Here is a 21,861-nt window from a genome sequence, read left to right as displayed (position 1 = left end):
CCATTCAATTGTTTGGACACACATACAAATTCAATGTTTTTTCTTTATTTTAACTATTTTAACTATTGTCTACAACACAACTATGAAATAACTCATATGGAATCATGTAGTAACCAAAAAAGTGTTAAATAAATCAAAATATATTTTATATTTTAAATCCTTTAAAGTAGCCACCCTTTGCCTTGTTCACAGCTTTTCACACTCTTTGCATTCCCTCAACCAGCTTCACCTGGAATGCTTTTCCAGCAGTATTGAAGGAGTTCCCACATATGCTGAGCACTTGTTGGCTGCATTTCCTTCGCTCTGCGGTCCAATTCATCCCAAAACATCTCATAGGCATAGTTGTGTTGTCTTCACAGTTAACTCTAATGAACTTATCTTCTGCAGCAGAGGTAACTCTGGGTCTTCCTTTCCTGTGGCAATCCTCATGAGAGCCAGCTTCATCATAGCGATGGATGGTTTTTGCGACTGCACTTGAAGAATCTTTCAAAGTTCTTGAAAGTTTACGCATTGACAGACCTTCATGTGTTAAAGTAATGATGGACTGTCATCTCTTTTTGCTTATTTGAGCTGTTATTGCCATAATATAGACTTGGTCTTTCTGCAAATAGGGCTATCTTCTGTATACCACCCCTACCTTGTCACAACACAACTGATTTGCTCAAATGCATTAAGAAAGAAAGAAATTCAGCAAATGAACATTTAACAAGGCACACCTGTTAATTGAAATGCATTCCAGGTGACTACCTCATGGTAGATGACAGGAGATGGTCAAAAGATAAACGTTTATTTTATTAAGTCAAAATCAAACATAATAAAAGTACATTTCAATGACACTAAGTGGCAGTGTTTTTACAACTAATGCCGGTTTGCCTGAGGCTGATGCCGTGCAGGAACACATGCATATTCACACACTCTCATTCAAACAAACACATACAAGAACACACACATACATGTAATAGTGCCAGACATGCACAAAAACATATACAGTTGGCATTGCTGTTATGATTTTAGTTGTCCTTGATGTCCTTTGTTTTAAATGTATTATTTTGTTTTATAATGTTTTTGCATTGTTTGCTGTTTTCTTCTGTCTTTTCCTTTTTCTCTTTAGTTCATTCTCTTGGTTGTTGGTGCATTGGGAGGTTCTTGGAGGTGGGGAATGGAATTAATTGTCTTTTTGTATTAGGGGGGACTGTGGGAGGGGTCTCGAATGGTTGAGGGACAGCTATTGGGGAACTGTGTGAGGGGTCTCGAATGGTTGAGGGACAGCTATTGGGGAACTGTGGGGGGATCTTGGAGGGTTCGGGTTCACGTTTTTTGGCCTGGTGGTAGATCGGTCAACATGCCCTTGAGCAGGGCATTGACCCTGGATGCTTCTGTGTGTCGCTCTGAATGGGAATCTGTTGGATGACTGGTATGATGTCGTTATTGAGCGGCTTCACTGCAAGTATATTGTATGTTTCGAATATTCAATAAATAAAAATAAATAAAAAACTTACTGGAGCTTCAAGGCCGGTTCATCTTGCACTCCGGCACTTCTTCCCAGTGGTGAGAGGACAACATCTCATATTCCTCTCAGTGCTGAGAGGACATCTCATATTCCTCTCAGTGCTGAGAGGACAACATCTCATATTCCTCCCAGTGCTGAGAGGACAACATCTCATATTCCTCTCAGTGCTGAGAGGACAACATCTCATATTCCTCCCAGTGCTGACAGGACAACATCTCATATTCCTCTCAGTGCTGAGAGGACAACATCTCATATTCCTCCCAGTGCTGACAGGACAACATGACACGGACAGACGACACAAACATGGTTGAACACAACAACTGCCAGGGCGGACTGATGACACGGTTCTCTCAATGGCAATTGCATCAGGTAGAATGGGACCTACTGCTTTGGGCAAACAGACACCTTACATCCCTCAGAGCAATATACCTGCCGGGGGTGAAGAATCAGGCAGCAGATCTTCTCTCCAAAGGAGGCCCTCTTCCTTCAGACTGGAGGATACAGCCCACGGTAGTGGAGATGATCTGGGCGTGATTCGGAACGGCCATCGTCGATCTGTTTGCATTACGAGACTCAACCAATTGTCGTATGTGGTTCTCCATAAAGGGTCCAGCAGGCCCACATGGGGGGGGTCGATGCCCTATCACTCAGATGGCCCAACGGGAGGCTGCTGTAGGCGTTTCCACCAATTCCGTTGATCCACTCAGGACTTTAGGAAGTTCACGCTAGAGAGAGAGAGAGAGAGCATCAGTTCTACTTGTTGCTCCACGTTGGCCACAGCATCACTTGTTTTCAGACCTTGTACAGCGAACAACCTCCCAACCATGGGAACTCCCTCATCGAAACGGACCTCCTGTCACAACGATTTGTGACAGGTTTGTGACAGCTTACCGATCATTGCACCTGTACACAGCCCATCTGTAAATAGCACACCTCATCCTCATATTGTTATTTTCTTTTTTTGCTCCTTTGTACCCCAGTATCTCTACTTGCACATTCATCTTCTGCACATCTATCACTTCAGTGTAACTTCATTGGGATAGGGGGCAGTATTTTCACATCCGGATGAAAAGCGTGCCCAAAGTAAACTGCCTGTTTCTCAGGCCCAGAAGATAAGATATGCATATAATTGGTAGATTTAGATAGAAAACACTCTAAAGTTTCTCAAACTGTTAAAATTATGTCTGTGAGAATAACAGAACTTATTTGGCAGGTGAAACCCAGAGGACAAACCATCCAGGAGTTACATTTTTTGTTGCTGCAGGGAAGTCCTCCAGGAGCTGATGGCTGCAGGGAAGTCCTCCAGGAGCTGGTGGCTGCAGGGAAGTCTTCCAGGAGCTGGTGGCTACAGGGAAGTCCTCCAGGAGCTGGTGGCTGCAGGGAAGTCCTCCAGGAGCTGATGGCTGCAGGGAAGTCCTCCAGGAGCTGGAGGCTGCAGGGAAGTCCTCCAGGAGCTGGAGGCTGCAGGGAAGTCCTCCAGGAGCTGATGGCTGCAGGGAAGTCCTTATCTACATTGAAAGTATACATGGCAGCCATCTCTACGGGTCATGACCAGATTACTGCTGCGTCACATCCTCTAGAATCACTATTTGTAACGGTCGTCGTAGTGAATGGACCAAGGCGCAGCAGGTACGTGAATGCTCATGTTTATTTTACAAAATAAAACACGAAAACAATGACCGGACGACAAACAGTCTTGCAGGCAACACACAGCTATGCAAAGAACAACTTCCCATAAAACCCAAACAAAACACACCCCTCTATATAGGACCTTCAATCAGAGGCAACGAGGAACAGTTGCCTCCAATTGAAGGCCAAATCAATAAACTAAACATAGAACCTAAAAGACTAGACTAGAACATAGAAAATACACTAACATAGAACATAGACCAAAACCCCGGAATACATAAATCAAACACCCCTCTACATAAACACACATCCCGAACCACATAAAACAAAAACCCCCTGCCACGTCCTGACCAAATGACAATAACAGATAACCCCTTACTGGTCAGAACGTGACACTATTCATGAAAGGTGCCCGCAGGCTACAGCAGCCTACAGGCTACAACAGCCTACAGGCTACAGCAGCCTACAGGCTACAACAGCCTACAGGCTACAACAGCCTACAGGCTAGCTTTGCTAGGTCTTTCTTTGCTGCACCTCACCCTGTTACCAGACAGTAATCAAGACGGGACCAGACCACAGCCTGAACAACTAGTACAGTTGATTTTGTTGTGTCATAAACGCAGGACATCTTTTTATAACAGACATACCCCCTCCCCATCTTCACAACAACTCTGTCAATATGACTTCAACATGATAACTATTATGAGTCCTGTGGGAACAGGGTCCAAGGGACAGGTAGATGACCTCATATTATGGATCATTTCAGAGACAGAAGTTGGGGTTGTCAATGTGAATGTGGTGGTTGAACTAAATTCTTTACAACAGAAATTATTATTCTGGGGTCCCCCTCACCATTTGCAGTGAGATTAGTATAACTTGCGTGCAGTGCCTCTTTTGTATGCAGTCTGGTGATATGCTTTAAATTGATACACATTACAAATCTGCACTAATCTATCAACACATGCTTTCCTTTGGACATCTCCTAATAATATACAAAAACACCATATAGGCGCAGTGTAATGTGTTGTTGTACAGGTTCAGTCATAGTAGTATGATAGGTGCAGTGTAATGTGTTGTTTTACATGGTCAGCCATAGCAGTATGATAGGTGCAGTGTAATGTGTTGTTTTACAGGGTCAGCCATAGTAGTATGATAGGTGCAGTGTAATGTGTTGTTTTACAGGGTCAGCCATAGTAGTATGATAGGTGCAGTGTAATGTGTTGTTGTACAGGGTCAGCCATAGTAGTATGATAGGTGCAGTGTAATGTGTTGTTGTACAGGGTCAGCCATAGTAGTATGATAGGTACAGTGTAATGTGTTGTTTTACAGGGTCAGCCATAGTAGTATGATATGTGCAGTGTAATGTGTTGTTTTACAGGGTCAGCCATAGTAGTATGATAGGTGCAGTGTAATGTGTTGTTTTACAGGGTCAGTCATAGTAGTATGATAGGTGCAGTGTAATGTGTTGTTTTACAGGGTCAGTCACAGTAGTATGATAGGTGCAGTGTAATGTGTTGTTTTACAGGGTCAGCCACAGTAGTACAGCGTCCCTGGAGCAAATTAGTGTTAGTGCCTTGCTCAAGGACACATCAGCAAATCTTTCAGATGTTTTCCTGTTCAGCTCTGGTATTGAAACCGCTCTAATTGTTAGGCTACTTGCCGCCCATTATTTTATTATTATGTGATGAAAGAAATGAAAAATATGAGCTTTTTTGTCTGGAAATAAAATAAACATTGATCTCAACTGCGTTTACCACTCCAGTCAGCTGACGGCGATGTGTGCGTCTTTCAGGCGACGCTGCTTGTGTGACGTATAATCTAGTGGACGGGACGTTTCTTCAACAACAACAACAACAGCTAGTCAGTCACCTCACTACCTTTATAGACAAAAATCGTTGTATAGTTGCATCTGTGTTTTAAAAATACGTATGTCTAATAACTAGCTAGTTTCCCCATTTCATTTCATATATACGTTGTTAGTTAGCTGGCTTGATAAATTAGCTTGATAAATCATGGGGAAACATATCTGCTAAACATGTGTATGTGACCAATAAAATGTGATTTTGATTTGAAATAAACGTCCTATTTATCAAAGGCACTTTTGTCTGGGGTCAAAATGACTCCAAAGGATTTGAATTTGTTAAAAGTCCATATTGATACAGAAACACTAAACCATGATTTAGATTTCTTATGAACAAGTTGATTGACAAAGTCATGAAAAATTTGAAGAATTGAATGAACCACATTTTGGCTATGATAAAAGATATGCCTCGGGTCAAAATGATCCATGTCAGAAGTATGGTTCAATGCAAATATGTAGTGGGTGTAAAGTTTGTTTTAAATTCTCACTCATTAAAAACGAATCAATTAACACATGCTTCTCTTTGAACGACTTAATATAATATTAAACTTTTATGAAATAAATGAAAAATAAACGTTTGGTTCCTCAACTGCATTGCCCTCCAGTCAGCAGATGGCGATGTGCGTCTTTTAGGTTCAGGCGATGCTGCCAGTGTGACGTATAATCTAGTGGACGGGACGCTCCTTCAACAACAACAGCTAGTCAGACACCTCGGTAGCTTTCTAGCAAACATAGCTACAACATTCACGCTCTTTACATTGTTTTGGTGTATATTAGTCGCTGTCTTTCTTGTGCAACTGGTTGAGGCTGTTCAGATAAGAAATTGAGTTAACAAAAAGCAAATGGTAATCTCAGGCTGATGTTTAAAAAACATTTTCTCAAACTGAGCACTTTATTTTGTTCTTTATTTATATATAATTGCTGCCCTTACTAGGGTTTGTCATATTTTATTATTTTGTAATGTTCGTTATTTGCATCTGTGGATTTGTTAGAAAGGAGAAGAAATCTGTAATTTGATTTTAATAAGCCATTTAAAGTTGTCAAACTAAAAAAAAAGTTGACTTTTCTCATAAATATATATAATATTTATTTCAGAAAAAGATAGGCCTATTTTATTTTATTGGTTATTTTTGTTTAAGATATTTGTATTTATTTAAATGTGCACCTTATGGAGCTTTGATTTCAGAAAAGGTTATCCTGTTGTTATACAGTGTTTATGTTTACATGTTATTGTTATTTGAACAGCTGAGCATTTCATCTGAACCAGGTGAAGAGCCCTGTTTATTATTTATTCATTTGATTTTTCAACTGTTCACTGAAATAGCCGGTTTCAATAAAACTACTTGAGACATGTCATATCTGGCTTTGACTTTGACTGAACATTTGCTCTCACTTTGCAGAAAAAATATCAGGATATATATCTTATATCGATATTCAGCTTAAATATATCACACACAAGAATACACACTCTGAGCCTGCACTTGCATGTTTTGCTCACCTCATTCTTTAAAAAAAAACTAGGTTTGAGTTGTGGTATCCTCTCAGATCAAAGGTGGGTTCATCTGCTCTGTTCCCGAAGTGTGGTCTCCCTCAGATCCCAAGTTAGAGGGATCCCTCGTGCACCATTTACCCAGGTCGTCAGGAGCCAGGTCATTTACCCAGGTCGTCAGGAGCCAGGTCATTTACCCAGGTCATTTACCCAGGTCGTCAGGAGCCAGGTCATTTACCCAGGTTGTCAGTCACCAAGTCAAGATTCACGTTCCCATCGCCAAATGTGTTTGTTAATTTCTTTAATATCAAATGAGACAAACTTATCACACAAGTCAGAGTTATACTTAAACTAAATCTTTATTCACTTAATAATAAGGGAGTAGGTCAATACAACATACAATTATAAAGTGAATCAATTGAGTGCTCTATGATAAATGATGGCTGGTCGACGAATCACCCCCAGATGATTCGTTGAGAGATGAATCACCCCCAGATGATTCGTTGAGAGCCCTGAGACAAAAGTACCAAGGTCTTTTGCACCCCTTTCAACCTACATGACAAACAACAGATGTATAGAACGGGTCACAAGGTTAAGATTTGTATGAAAGATACTTATAATTCTCAGCAGACAGTATCTGCTGTAGAAACAGTACTCTTTGTGTAGAGACCAGGGTCTGGCCCTGGGGTCATCTCTCCCTGGTACCATATAGAACAGAAACATTAACTCATGCTCTGGAATGCAGTCTCTTTAGGTTTTATCACCCAAAAGACATTGTAAAGACGGGGCCCTAGCCGTGAGACGGGGCCCTAGCCATGAGATTGGGCATTGTAAATCTCCTGTCAGTGTTTTCTCCCAGAGGCCCTTCCTCAGTAGAACACACAGACACAATAGTTATAAGAACCCTCTATTCTGTTGCATAAAACAACCATTTGATGCAATAAAAGTATTATAACATAATCTTGCAATTTTGCTCTCACAGTGTCCACTGAAAGTTGACTAGTAACAACAACTGGGACGTAAAAGACACCCACCATGAGACCCACTAAATCTTCCCAAGAAGAGGCAAACAAAAGAAAAACCCACACCAAACTTAAAGACAGGAAGCAAACCAAAAAGGTGGAGCAACTAAAGGTGTTGACTCTCCACATGTATCAAGACAACTGGAGCACTGGGCCAGACACTCTTAAATAGAACCTGGACCAGCTCAGGTGAAACACCTTCCCACTAACGAGATGGACAAGCCAGCACAGGTGTAACACATACTGACTAACGAGGTGACACCAATCAGTGCGTCCTGTGCTAACGAGCTAGACGTGCTGACGAGCTAGACGTGCTAACGAGCTAGACGTGCTAACGAGCTAGACGTGCTAACGAGCTAGACGTGCTAACGAGCTAGACGTGCTAACGAGCTAGACGTGCTAAAGTCCAACCTCAAAACATAAATGGAAAAACCAAAGCCTGTAACACCTTCTCCCTTTAAGACAACAAATATATCCTATATTTTTGTTGGACAAGTTTGCTCACCACCAACAGAAAACAACTTCCATTTCACATTATAATCAACTACAATGCTTCACCTTCACCAATATAAACATGGCGTCTACTGGCTGTCAACAATTAAAAACAAGAAGAAAAAAAAAAACACTAGCTTCTAGAACATTTCTAAATATATATTTTTCTACAACCTTAATTTTTGAAAAACTCACTAGCTTCTAGAACTATGGTCCCTTTGGAACAATGTTTTTGTTGGACAAGTTTGCTTACCAACAACAGAAAACAACTTCCATTTCACATAATCATCTACAATGCTTCACCTTCTACAAAATAAGCATGGTGTCTACTGGCTGTCAACAATTAAAAACAAGAAAAAACACATTTCTAAATAATAATATACAATCGTGTTATTTTTTTCTCCTATAGAATCCTAAAACTCACTAGCTTCTAGAACTCTCGTCTTCCTAAAACTCACTAGATTCTAGAACTCTCCTCTTTCTAAATCCCACTAGCTTCTAGAACTCTCGTCTCCTTGGAACGAGCCCAAACAAAACTCATCTCCAATACGGAAAAACGTGCAGTCAAAATAAGATCCATGGCAACTCACTGGCTAAACACAAATCTTTTTGACTGCCCAACCTTGAGACAATCAGAAACTAAATTGTCCTCACCATGGACACAAGCACCAAAAACGCTGTTGTTTTGACAAGTAGCAATAAATCACTGATATCGATTAGGGTGAAAACTGTTGAAACTAGCACAACTAAAACACTTGGAAATGGGATATATATTTTTCCTCACTGATTAGAGGACAACCTGCAGAAGACAGTCAGCTACATTTTGGAGAGATGCATTTAAATTTAGGGGTCACTAAACAAAGGAACACAACACTTATTTGTCATAACTCATCGATATCATGTTGAAATCAATTGTGCGAGAGGAGGGAGATGAGGTTGCAAGTCCTGTTAAAACTAACAGCTCAAAAACCACACGGAATCTGGGAATAATGTGTACATCACTTGTTAGAGGACAACTTGTAGAAAACAGCTAGTTTAGTCAGACTGCTAGAGTTTGTAAAACTCTTTCCACATTGACAACAGCTATAAGATTTCTCGTGTGTGTATTCTCTGGTGTTGAGTCAGATGGCCAGATTGAACAAAACTCTTCCCACATTGATCACAGCTATAAGGTTTCTCTCCTGTGTGTATTCTCTGGTGTTTAGTCAGACCGCTAGAGTTAGTAAAACTCTTCCAACATTGACCACAGCTATAAGGTTTTTCTCCTGTGTGTATTCTCTGGTGTTGAGTCAGACTGCTAGAGTTAGTAAAACTCTTCCCACATTGATCACAGCTATAAGATTTCTCTCCTGTGTGTATTCTCTGGTGTTGAGTCAGAGTGCCAGATTCAACAAAACTCTTCCCACATTGACCACAGCTATAAGGTTTTTCTCCTGTGTGTGTTCTCTGGTGTTTAGTCAGACTGCTAGAGTTAGTGAAACTCTTCCCACATTGAGCACAGCTATAAGGTTTCTCTCCTGTGTGTGTTCTCTGGTGTAATGTGAGCTGGATAGATGTAACAAAACTCTTCCCACATTGAGTACAGCTATAAGATTTCTCTCCTGTGTGTCTTTTCTGGTGCACTGTCAGATGGGTAGATTGACAAAAACTCTTCCCACATTGATCACAGCTATAAGGTTTCTCTCCTGTGTGTATTCTCTGGTGTTGAGTCAGACTGCTAGAGTCAGTAAAACTCTTCCCACATTGATCACAGCCATAAGGTTTCTCTCCAGTGTGTATCCTCTGGTGTGATTTCAGGGTTTGAAGCCGAATAAAACTCTTCCCACATTGATCACAGCCATAAGGTTTCTCTCCTGTGTGTGTTCTCTGGTGTGATTTCAGGGTTTGTAGCCGAATAAAACTCTTCCCACATTGATCACAGCCATAAGATTTCTCTCCAGTGTGAATTCTCTGATGAATTTTAATGCCTGATGAGGTGAATCTCTTCCCACAGTCAGAGCAGCAGTGAGTTCTCTTCCCTGTGGGTCTCTGCTGGTGTTTCTTGAGGAGTTCTGATCTGGAGAGACTCTTCTCTGCCTCGTCAGCATCATGATGTTGCTGAGGCTCCCCAGAGGATCCACGATAGTGAAGTATCTCTCCTGTGTGAACGACAAAGTCAGACAGACGGTTAAAGGCCCACAACAGCAGAAATCCACTGTTTATTTGAGGTAAAAGGTGATGCCCAGATCATACCCATGAAGTTGTACAACAGTTGACTTCTGTTAAATTATTTGACCATTAAGACAGTTAACTTAGCAACAATCATATTTTGTCTTGTTTTCACATTAGTAGTAACTAGAAATAAGTTATTAAAGTTGTTGAAATCCTAAGCAGTGTGCCAGACGACTTTTGGTCTCCTTTAGGCCCCTTTATGTGTTTGCTAAAATTGCAGCACGAGGGCAATGCGCACACAATTTGATTGCAGAAACACCTCCCTGCTAATGAGGACACAGCTAGTTATGGATGTAGTATATCTGGTAATGAGGAAACCACTAGTTATGGATGTGGTATATCTGGTAATGAGGAAACCACTAGTTATGGATGTAGTATATCTGGTAATGAGGAAACCACTAGTTATGGATGTAGTATATCTGGTAATGAGGAAACCACTAGTTATGGATGTAGTATATCTGGTAATGAGGAAACCACTAGTTATGGATGTAGTATATCTGGTAATGAGGAAACCACTAGTTATGGATGTAGTATATCTGGTAATGAGGAAACCACTAGTTATGGATGTGGTATATCTGCTAATGAGGAAACCACTAGTTATGGATGTGGTATATCTGCTAATGAGGAAACCACTAGTTATGGATGTGGTATATCTGGTAATGAGGAAACCACTAGTTATGGATGTAGTATATCTGCTAATGAGGAAACCACTAGTTATGGATGTAGTATATCTGGTAATGAGGAAACCACTAGTTATGGATGTAGTATATCTGGTAATGAGGAAACCACTAGTTATGGATGTAGTATATCTGGTAATGAGGAAACCACTAGTTATGGATGTAGTATATCTGCTAATGAGGAAACCACTAATTATGGATGTAGTATATCTGGTAATGAGGAAACCGATAGTTATGGATGTAGTATATCTGGTAATGAGGAAACCACTAGTTATGGATGTAGTATATCTGGTAATGAGGAAACCACTAGTTATGGATGTAGTATATCTGGTAATGAGGAAACCACTAGTTATGGATGTAGTATATCTGCTAATGAGGAAACCACTAGTTATGGATGTAGTATTTATGGTAATGAGGAAACCACTAGTTATGGACGTAGTATATCTGGTAATGAGGAAACCACTAGTTATGGACGTAGTGTATCTGGTAATGAGGAAACCACTAGTTATGGACGTAGTGTATCTGGTAATGAGGAAACCACTAGTTATGGATGTAGTATATCTGGTAATGAGGAAACCACTAGTTATGGATGTAGTATATCTGCTAATGAGGAAACCAGTAGTTATGAACGTAGTATATCTGGTAATGAGGAAACCAGTAGTTATTGACGTAGTGTATCCGAGCAGAAATGGAGGAAAACTCGCCTCCCTGCGGACCTGGCATCCTTTCACTCCCTCCTCTCTACATTCTCCTCTTCTGTCTCTGCTGCTAAAGCCACTTTCTACCACTAAATTCCAAGCATCTGCCTCTAACCCTAGGAAGCTCTTTGCCACCTTCTCCTCCCTCCTGAATCCCCCCCCCTTGAATCCTCCCCCCCTCCTCCCTCTCTGCGGATGACTTCGTCAACCATTTTGAAAAGAAGGTCGACGACATCCGATCCTCGTTTGCTAAGTCAAACGACACCGCTAGTCCTGCTCACACTGCCCTACCCTGTGCTTTGACCTCTTTCTCCCCTCTCTCTCCAGATGAAATCTCGCGTCTTGTGACGGCCGGCCACCCAACAACCTGCCCGCTTGACCCTATCCCCTCCTCTCTTCTCCAGACCATTTCCGGAGACCTTCTCCCTTACCTCACCTCGCTCATCAACTCATCCTTGACCGCTGGCTACGTCCCTTTCGTCTGCAAGAGAGCGAGAGTTGCACCCATTCTGAAAAAACCTACACTCGTTCCCTCCGATGTCAACAACTACAGACCAGTATCCCTTCTTTCTTTTCTCTCCAAAACTCTTGAACGTGCCGTCCTTGGCCAGCTCTCCTGCTATCTCTCTCAGAATGACCTTCTTGATCCAAATCAGTCAGGTTTCAAGACTGGTCATTCAACTGAGACTGCTCTTCTCTGTGTCACGGAGGCTCTCCGCACTGCTAAAGCTAACTCTCTCTCCTCTCATCCTTCTAGACCTATCTGCTGCCTTTGATACTGTGAACCACCAGATCCTCCTCTCCACCCTCTCCGAGTTGGGCATCTCCGGCGTGGCCCACGCTTGGATTGCGTCCTACCTGACAGGTCGCTCCTACCAGGTGGCGTGGCGAGAATCTGTTTCCGCACCACGTGCTCTCACCACTGGTGTCCCCCAGGGCTCTGTTCTAGGCCCTCTCCTATTCTCGCTATACGCCAAGTCACTTGGCTCTGTCATATCCTCACATGGTCTCTCCTATCATTGCTATGCAGACGACACACAATTAATCTTCTCCTTTCCCCCTTCTGATAACCAGGTGGCGAATCGCATCTCTGCATGCCTGGCAGACATATCAGTGTGGATGACGGATCACCACCTCAAGCTGAACCTCAGCAAGACGGAGATGCTCTTCCTCCCGGGGAAGGACTGCCCGTTCCATGATCTCGCCATCACGGTTGACAACTCCCTTGTGTCCTCCTCCCAGAGTGCTAAGAACCTTGGCGTGACCCTGGACAACACCCTGTCGTTCTCCACTAACATCAAGGCGGTGACCCGATCCTGTAGGTTCATGCTCTACAACATTCGCAGAGTACGACCCTGCCTCACACAGGAAGCGGCGCCGGTCCTAATCCAGGCACTTGTCATCTCCCGTCTGGATTACTGCAGCTCGCTGTTGGCTGGGCTCCCTGCCTGTGCCATTAAACCCCTACAACTCATCCAGAACGCCGCAGCCCGTCTGGTGTTCAACCTTCCCAAGTTCTCTCACGTCACCCCGCTCCTCCGCTCTCTCCACTGGCTTCCAGTTGAAGCTCGCATCCGCTACAAGACCATGGTGCTTGCCTACGGAGCTGTGAGGGTAATGGCACCTCCGTACCTTCAGGCTCTGATCAGGCCCTACACCCAAACAAGGGCACTGCGTTCATCCACCTCTGGCCTGCTCGCCTCCCTACCTCTGAGGAAGCACAGTTCCTGCTCAGCCCAGTCAAAACTGTTCGCTGCTCTGGCACCCCAATGGTGGAACAAGCTCCCTCACGACGCCAGGACAGCGGAGTCAATCACCACCTTCCGGAGACACCTGAAACCCCACCTCTTCAAGGAATACCTAGGATAGGATAAAGTAATCCTTCTAAACCCCCCCCCCCTTAAAAGATTTAGATGCACTATTGTAAAGTGGTTGTTCCACTGGATATCATAAGGTGAATGTACCAATTTGTAAGTCGCTCTGGATAAGAGCGTCTGCTAAATGACTTAAATGTAAATGGTAATGAGGAAACCACTAGTTATGGATGTAGTATTTATGGTAATGAGGAAACCACTAGTTATGAATGTAGTATATCTGGTAATGAGGAAACCACTAGTTATGGATGTAGTATATCTGGTAATGAGGAAACCACCAGTTATGGATGTAGTATATCTGGTAATGAGGAAACCACCAGTTATGGATGTAGTATATCTGCTAATGAGGAAACCACTAGTTATGGATGTAGTATATCTGCCTGGAGCAAAAATGGTGAGCGAAGATTTTAGTTTTCCACAATGTATTCTGAAAATTACAGCACACTATCAGCACAAGATCAGGAGTGCTACTCAAGGAAACTCACATTAAGCTCTGTGTATATTCACTAATTCACCACCGTGGGGGAAAACTCAGGGGAGTTCTCATAGGCTGACTGCAAAAATAGCCTCCATTTACAGGTTGCTTATAAGTGCATTTCACATTACTTTTGGATTATAATTCTAAGGCTCGCTTGAATCACCTGCTTAATATGTTTGTGTTATTGTCTCAAATCAATTGCTTTATACTTAAAAAAAACACTTCAACCAGTAAAATGCTCTTTGGCTAGCTTTAACATCAGCCTGACAATGAGGGTTTGTACACTAAGTGTTTAACAAATAGGCCCATAGCTTCACCTAACAATAACATAAACCTACTGTAGGACCCATAACTTCACCTAATAAGAACATAGACCTAGGACTATATATTTAATATTTCAGGTGAAACAAGGAAACTAAAATGTATTTGTCATGACATTTCATAACCAGATAATTTTGTGAATAATCCCACAAGGCTACTCTGTAATGTGTTGTCATTCTAAATGTCCAGAATAAAGGAAAATAGCTCTGTGTGTTGTAAAATAGCCTATCCACCAAGGAACAGTTCTCTACACATTATGAGCTAAGTATCTTTGTGTCCAGACAAACTAATGAGACCCTTCTGGAAATCAAGTAGACAATAACACATTATAAACATCAATTTGTTAGGGATTTTGGATCCAACGTGGAGCACGGCATCACGGTCTTTACCTGAGTAATGAATGAAGAAGCACTTTGGTTGTAGTTGCATGCATAGAAATGCATGCATACCAGTGGTTGTATCTCTGTAGGACATGCCAGTAGGCTACAGTAGGTTGTAACTCTCTAGGTCATGACAGTAGGTTACAGTAGGTTGGAACTCTCTAGGTCATGCCAGTAGGTTACAGTAGGTTGCATCTCTCTAGGTCATGCCAGTAGGTTACAGTAGGTTGTAACTCTAGGTCATGCCAGTAGGCTACAGTAGGTTGCATCTCTCTAGGTCATGCCAGTAGGTTACAGTAGGTTGTATCTCTCTAGGTCATGCCAGTAGGTTACAGTAGGTTGTATCTCTCTAGGTCATGCCAGTAGGCTACAGTAGGTTGTAACTCTAGGTCATGACAGTAGGTTACAGTAGGTTGTAACTCTCTAGGTCATGCCAGTAGGCTACAGTAGGTTGCAACTCTCTAGGTCATGCCAGTTGGTTACAGTAGGTTGTAACTCTCTAGGTCATGCCAGTAGGTTACAGTAGGTTGTACCTCTGTAGGTCATGCCAGTAGGCCACAGTAGGTTGTAGCTCTGTAGGTCATGCCAGTAGGTTACAGTAGGTTGTATCTCTCTAGGTCATGCCAGTAGGTTACAGTAGGTTGTATCTCTCTAGGTCATGCCAGTAGGTTACAGTAGGTTGTAACTCTCTAGGTCATGCCAGTAGGTTACAGTAGGTTGTATCTCTAGGTCATGCCAGTAGGTTACAGTAGGTTGTATCTCTCTAGGTCATGCCAGTAGGTTACAGTAGGTTGTATCTCTCTAGGTCATGCCAGTAGGTTACAGTAGGTTGTAACTCTAGGTCATGCCAGTAGGTTACAGTAGGTTGTATCTCTCTAGGTCATGCCAGTAGGTTACAGTAGGTTGTAACTCTCTAGGTCATGCCAGTAGGTTACAGTAGCTTTTATCTCTGTAGGTCATGCCAGTAGGTTACAGTAGGTTGTAGCTCTGTAAGTCATGCCAGTAGGCCACAGTAGGTTGTAACTCTAGGTCATGACAGTAGGTTACAGTAGGTTGGAACTCTCTAGGTCATGCCAGTAGGCCACAGTAGGTTGTAACTCTCTAGGTCATGCCAGTAGGTTACAGTAGGTTGGAACTCTCTAGGTCATGCCAGTAGGTTACAGTAGGTTGTAACTCTCTAGGTCATGCCAGTAGGCCACAGTAGGTTGTATCTCTCTAGGTCATGCCAGTAGGTTACAGTAGGTTGAATCTCTCTAGGTCATGCCAGTAGGTTACAGAAGGTTGTAACTCTCTAGGTCATGCCAGTAGGTTACAGTAGGTTGTATCTCTAGGTCATGCCAGTAGGCTACAGTAGGTTGTATCTCTCTAGGTCATGCCAGTAGGCTACAGTAGGTTGTATCTCTCTAGGTCATGCCAGTAGGCTACAGTAGGTTGTATCTCTCTAGGTCATGCCAGTAGGCTACAGTAGGTTGTAACTCTCTAGGTCATGCCAGTAGGTTACAGTAGGTTGTAACTCTCTAGGTCATGCCAGTAGGCTAAAGTAGGTTGTAACTCTCTAGGTCATGCCAGTAGGTTACAGCAGGTTGTAACTCTCTAGGTCATGCCAGTAGGTTACAGTAGGTTGTAACTCTAGGACATGCCAGTAGGTTACGGTGGGTTGTAACTCTCTAGGTCATGCCAGTAGGTTACAGTAGGTTGTAACTCTAGGACATGCCAGTAGGTTACAGTAGGTTGTAACTCTAGGACATGCCAGTAGGTTACAGTAGGTTGTAACTCTCTAGGTCATGCCAGTAGGTTACAGTAGGTTGTATCTCTCTAGGTCATGCCAGTAGGTTACAGATGGTTGTATCTCTCTATGTCATGCCAGTAGGTTACAGTAGGTTGTAACTCTCTAGGTCATGCCAGTAGGTTACAGTAGGTTGTATCTCTAGGTCATGCCAGTAGGTTACAGTAGGTTGTATCTCTCTAGGTCATGCCAGTAGGTTACAGTAGGTTGTATCTCTCTAGGTCATGCCAGTAGGTTACAGTAGGTTGTATCTCTCTAGGTCATGCCAGTAGGTTACAGTAGGTTGTATCTCTCTAGGTCATGCCAGTAGGTTACAGTAGGTTGTAACTCTCTAGGTCATGCCAGTAGGTTACAGTAGGTTTTATCTCTGTAGGTCATGCCAGTAGGTTACAGTAGGTTGTAGCTCTGTAAGTCATGCCAGTAGGCCACAGTAGGTTGTAGCTCTGTAGGTCATGCCAGTAGGTTACAGTAGGTTTTATCTCTGTAGGTCATGCCAGTAGGTTACAGTAGGTTGTAGCTCTGTAAGTCATGCCAGTAGACCACAGTAGGTTGTAACTCTAGGTCATGCCAGTAGGTTACAGTAGGTTGTAACTCTCTAGGTCATGCCAGTAGGCCACAGTAGGTTGTATCTCTCTAGGTCATGCCAGTAGGTTACAGTAGGTTGTATCTCTCTAGGTCATGCCAGTAGGTTACAGAAGGTTGTAACTCTCTAGGTCATGCCAGTAGGTTACAGTAGGTTGTAACACTCTAGGTCATGCCAGTAGGCTACAGTAGGTTGTAACTCTCTAGGTCATGCCAGTAGGTTACAGTAGGTTGTATCTCTAGGTCATGCCAGTAGGTTACAGTAGGTTGTATCTCTAGGTCATGCCAGTAGGCTACAGTAGGTTGTATCTCTCTAGGTCATGCCAGTAGGCTACAGTAGGTTGTATCTCTCTAGGTCATGCCAGTAGGCTACAGTAGGTTGTATCTCTCTAGGTCATGCCAGTAGGCTACAGTAGGTTGTAACTCTCTAGGTCATGCCAGTAGGTTACAGTAGGTTGTAACTCTCTAGGTCATGCCAGTAGGCTACAGTAGGTTGTAACTCTCTAGGTCATGCCAGTAGGTTGTATCTCTCTAGGTCATGCCAGTAGACTTCTGTAGGTTGTAACTCTCTAGGTCATGCCAGTAGGTTACAGTAGGTTGTAACTCTCTAGGTCATGCCAGTAGGTTACAGTAGGTTGTAACTCTCTAGGTCATGCCAGTAGGTTACAGTAGGTTGTATCTCTCTAGGTCATGCCAGTAGGTTACAGTAGTGTGTATCTCTCTAGGTCATGCCAGTAGGCTACAGTAGGTTGTAACTCTCTAGGTCATGCCAATAGGTTACAGTAGGTATTATCTCTCTAGGTCATGCCAGTAGGCTACAGTAGGTTGTGTCTCTAGGTCATGCCAGTAGGTTGTAACTCTCTAGGTCATGCCAGTAGGTTGTAACTCTCTAGGTCATGCCAGTAGGTTACAGTAGGTTGTATCTCTCTAGGTCATGCCAGTAGGCTACAGTAGGTTGTACCTCTCTAGGTCATGCCAGTAGGTTACAGTAGGTTGTATCTCTCTAGGTCATGCCAGTAGGCTACAGTAGGTTGTACCTCTCTAGGTCATGCCAGTAGGTTACAGTAGGTTGTATCTCTCTAGGTCATGCCAGTAGGTTACAGTAGGTTGTATCTCTCTAGGTCATGCCAGTAGGCTACAGTAGGTTGTAACTCTCTAGGTCATGCCAGTAGGTTACAGTAGGTTGTACCTCTCTAGGTCATGCCAGTAGGTTACAGTAGGTTGTAACTCTCTAGGTCATGCCAGTAGGTTACAGTAGGTTGTAACTCTCTAGGTCATGCCAGTAGGTTACAGTAGGTTGTAACTCTCTAGGTCATGCCAGTAGGTTACAGCAGGTTGTAACTCTCTAGGTCATGCCAGTAGGTTACAGCAGGTTGTAACTCTCTAGGTCATGCCAGTAGGTTACAGTAGGTTGTATCTCTCTAGGTCATGCCAGTAGATTACAGTAGGTTGTATCTCTCTAGGTCATGCCAGTAGGTTACAGTAGGTTGTAACTCTCTAGGCCATGCCAGTAGGCTACAGTAGGTTGTAACTCTCTAGGTCATGCCAGTAGATTACAGTAGGTTGTAACTCTCTAGGTCATGCCAGTAGGTTACAGCAGGTTGTAACTCTCTAGGTCATGCGAGTAGGTTACAGCAGGTTGTAACTCTCTAGGTCATGCCAGTGGGTTGTAACTATCTAGGTCATGCCAGTAGGCCACAGTAGGTTGTAACTCTCTAGGTCATGCCAGTAGGCTACAGTAGGTTGTAACTCTCTAGGTCATGCCAGTAGGTTACAGCAGGTTGTATCTCTCTAGGTCATGCCAGTAGGTGACAGTAGGTTGTAACTCTAGGTCATGCCAGTAGGTTACAGCAGGTTGTATCTCTCTAGGTCATGCCAGTAGGTGACAGTAGGTTGTAACTCTAGGTCATGCCAGTAGGTTACAGTAGGTTGTAACTCTCTAGGTCATGCCAGTAGGTTGTATCTCTCTAGGTCATGCCAGTAGACTACAGTAGATTGTAACTCTCTAGGTCATGCCAGTAGGTTACAGTAGGTTGTAACTCTCTAGGTCATGCCAGTAGGTTACAGTGGTTGTAACTCTCTAGGTCTTGCCAGTAGGTTACAGTAGGTTGTGTCTCTCTAGGTCATGCCAGTAGGTTGTAACTCTCTAGGTCATGCCAGTAGGCTACAGTTGGTTGTAACTCTCTAGGTCATGCCAGTAGGTTACTGCAGGTTGTAACTCTAGGTCATGCCAGTAGGTTACAGTAGGTTGTAACTCTCTAGGTCATGCCAGTAGGTTGTAACTCTCTAGGTCATGCCAGTAGGTTACAGTAGGTTGTAACTCTCTAGGTCATGCCAGTAGGCTACAGTAGGTTGTAACTCTCTAGGTCATGCCAGTAGGTTGTATCTCTCTAGGTCATGCCAGTAGACTACAGTAGGTTGTAACTCTCTAGGTCATGCCAGTAGGTTACAGTAGGTTGTAACTCTCTAGGTCATGCCAGTAGGCTACAGTAGGTTGTAACTCTCTAGGTCATGCCAGTAGGTTGTATCTCTCTAGGTCATGCCAGTAGACTTCTGTAGGTTGTAACTCTCTAGGTCATGCCAGTAGGTTACAGTAGGTTGTAACTCTCTAGGTCATGCCAGTAGGTTACAGTAGGTTGTATCTCTCTAGGTCATGCCAGTAGATTACAGTAGGTTGTATCTCTCTAGGTCATGCCAGTAGGCTACAGTAGGTTGTAACTCTCTAGGTCATGCCAGTAGGTTACAGTAGGTTGTATCTCTCTAGGTCATGCCAGTAGATTACAGTAGGTTGTATCTCTCTAGGTCATGCCAGTAGGTTACAGTAGGTTGTAACTCTCTAGGCCATGCCAGTAGGCTACAGTAGGTTGTAACTCTAGGTCATGCCAGTAGATTACAGTAGGTTGTATCTCTCTAGGTCATGCCAGTAGGCTACAGTAGGTTGTATCCAAGTGGAAACAATTATCAACCCAATGTGGAAAGTGTTGAATTTGGTCAACAACAAAATGAATGGCTTATTTGCTTCGTGAGGTTTACTTGATCCAACAGAAGTTTCGTAATGATTAAGTTGTTATGTGGACACGTGACATACCGACAACTTTGATAAAACACTATAGGAGTTGTCTCCAGATCGCTATGCATATTCATGCTAGTAGCTTAGCATCTCTCTCCATTGAATACAGGCGGTTGACGTCAACAACCCTCATAGAATATAAACAATAGATTACAATAATAAGATGTATCCACCAATCCAAAGACAGGATAGGTGGGAGATAGACAACCCACAGTGCAGCTTTGTGGACAACGACTCCCCTTGTTAGGACGGAGAGACATCTTGTCAGTATATCCATAATCTTTGGTGTAGCCAACCCAACTCTCACATGGCTCTATTGTGGGTCACGGTGTGTAGTAAAACATCACTACATTAAAATCACTACATGCCGTGGCCCCCCAGTCTGCGGTCAGCAGATAGACCCTCCTCAAATATATATATGTTAAGTCACTTTTTGGAAACGGAACGGAGAAAACAAGGGGTAGCTTGTTCTCTACGTCGTCTGATTCTAGACATATCAGTCATCATCCCAGGGCCCTCAGTTGAAGAGGTATTGACGAGCCAACTCCGAATATCCAAAGTTAAAAACTAATTGAAGGCGGTACTTACTGGTGTTAATCAGATCTCCTGTCTCCTCCTCTTCATCTTTCAATGTGACAGTAATCTCTCCTTCCTTCTTCACTCCAAAAACAGCATCATCCTCTTCTTCCTCTTGTTTAACTGAAACGTCTTTCTCTTCTTCTTTCACTGTAACAGCCTCACCCTCTACTTCTTGTTTAACTGTAACATCCTCCTCTTCCTTCTCCTCTTTCACGACAATGTTCAGCCCCAGAGCTTCTTTCTCCGTCCAGCAGACCTCCTCTTCTTTAACAGGAGGGGAGTAGTTTAGGGAGCTCATGTTCGGGGATGTTAGCTAGCTAGCTATGATTAGCGACAAGGCTAATGCTAACTTAACCAGCCAGCTACTATAGCTGACTAATACAAAATAACGTAATATTAAATTAAATAGGTTAACAAGTAGATACGACAGAAGTGTGTCTAAAACACAGTAGGTAATATAGACCGAAAGCGTATAAATAGCTTGAATCTTTCGGCTATGTTGGCTAGCAAGCTACCGAGGTGGTTGACGAGCTGTTTATGAAGAACCGTCCACTAGATTATACGTCACGCTGCAGCATCGCCTGAAAGACGCACATCGCCGTCTGCTGACTGGAGGGAAACGCAGTTGAGGATCAGATTTTATATTCAGACTAAGATTATTTTACATGGATTTAATTAAATAATACTATTATATTGAGACATACAAAGACAGGAATGTGGTGATTGATTAGTGAGAATAAAAAATGTTTACTACAGCACATTTAAGGCAGTTTCATTCAGTCAAACATCATCTAAATAAGTAGCCAGCTACTGTAGGTCTATACTGCTCCTACATGGTGTAACAATACATCATGTAGATGTATATAATGAACAGACTAGGTCTATACTGCTCCTACATGGTGTAACAATACATCATGTAGATGTATATAATGAACAGACTAGGTCTATACTGCTGCTACATGGTGTAACAATACATCATGTAGATGTATATAATGAACAGACTAGGTCTATACTGCTCCTACATGGTGTAACAATACATCATGTAGATGTATATAATGAACAGACTAGGTCTATACTGCTCCTACATGGTGTAACAATACATCATGTAGATGTACATAATTAACAGACTAGGTCTATACTGCTCCTACATGGTGTAACAATACATCATGTAGATGTATATAATTAACAGACTAGGTCTATAC

General features: G+C 42.8%; 1 pseudogene; it reads right to left on the bottom strand.

Annotated features, from left to right (window-relative positions):
- LOC115152484 (zinc finger protein 850-like) overlaps positions 1 to 21,861 on the bottom strand; it is an 89,298-nt pseudogene that overhangs the window by 22,481 nt on the left and 44,956 nt on the right.

The sequence above is a fragment of the Salmo trutta genome, chromosome 17 (genome assembly GCF_901001165.1).
Source record: "Salmo trutta chromosome 17, fSalTru1.1, whole genome shotgun sequence".
Classification (NCBI taxonomy): Eukaryota; Metazoa; Chordata; class Actinopteri; order Salmoniformes; family Salmonidae; genus Salmo; species Salmo trutta.
The sequence above is the reverse complement of the archived record's forward strand: the minus strand, read 5'-3'. Positions and strand labels throughout refer to the sequence as shown.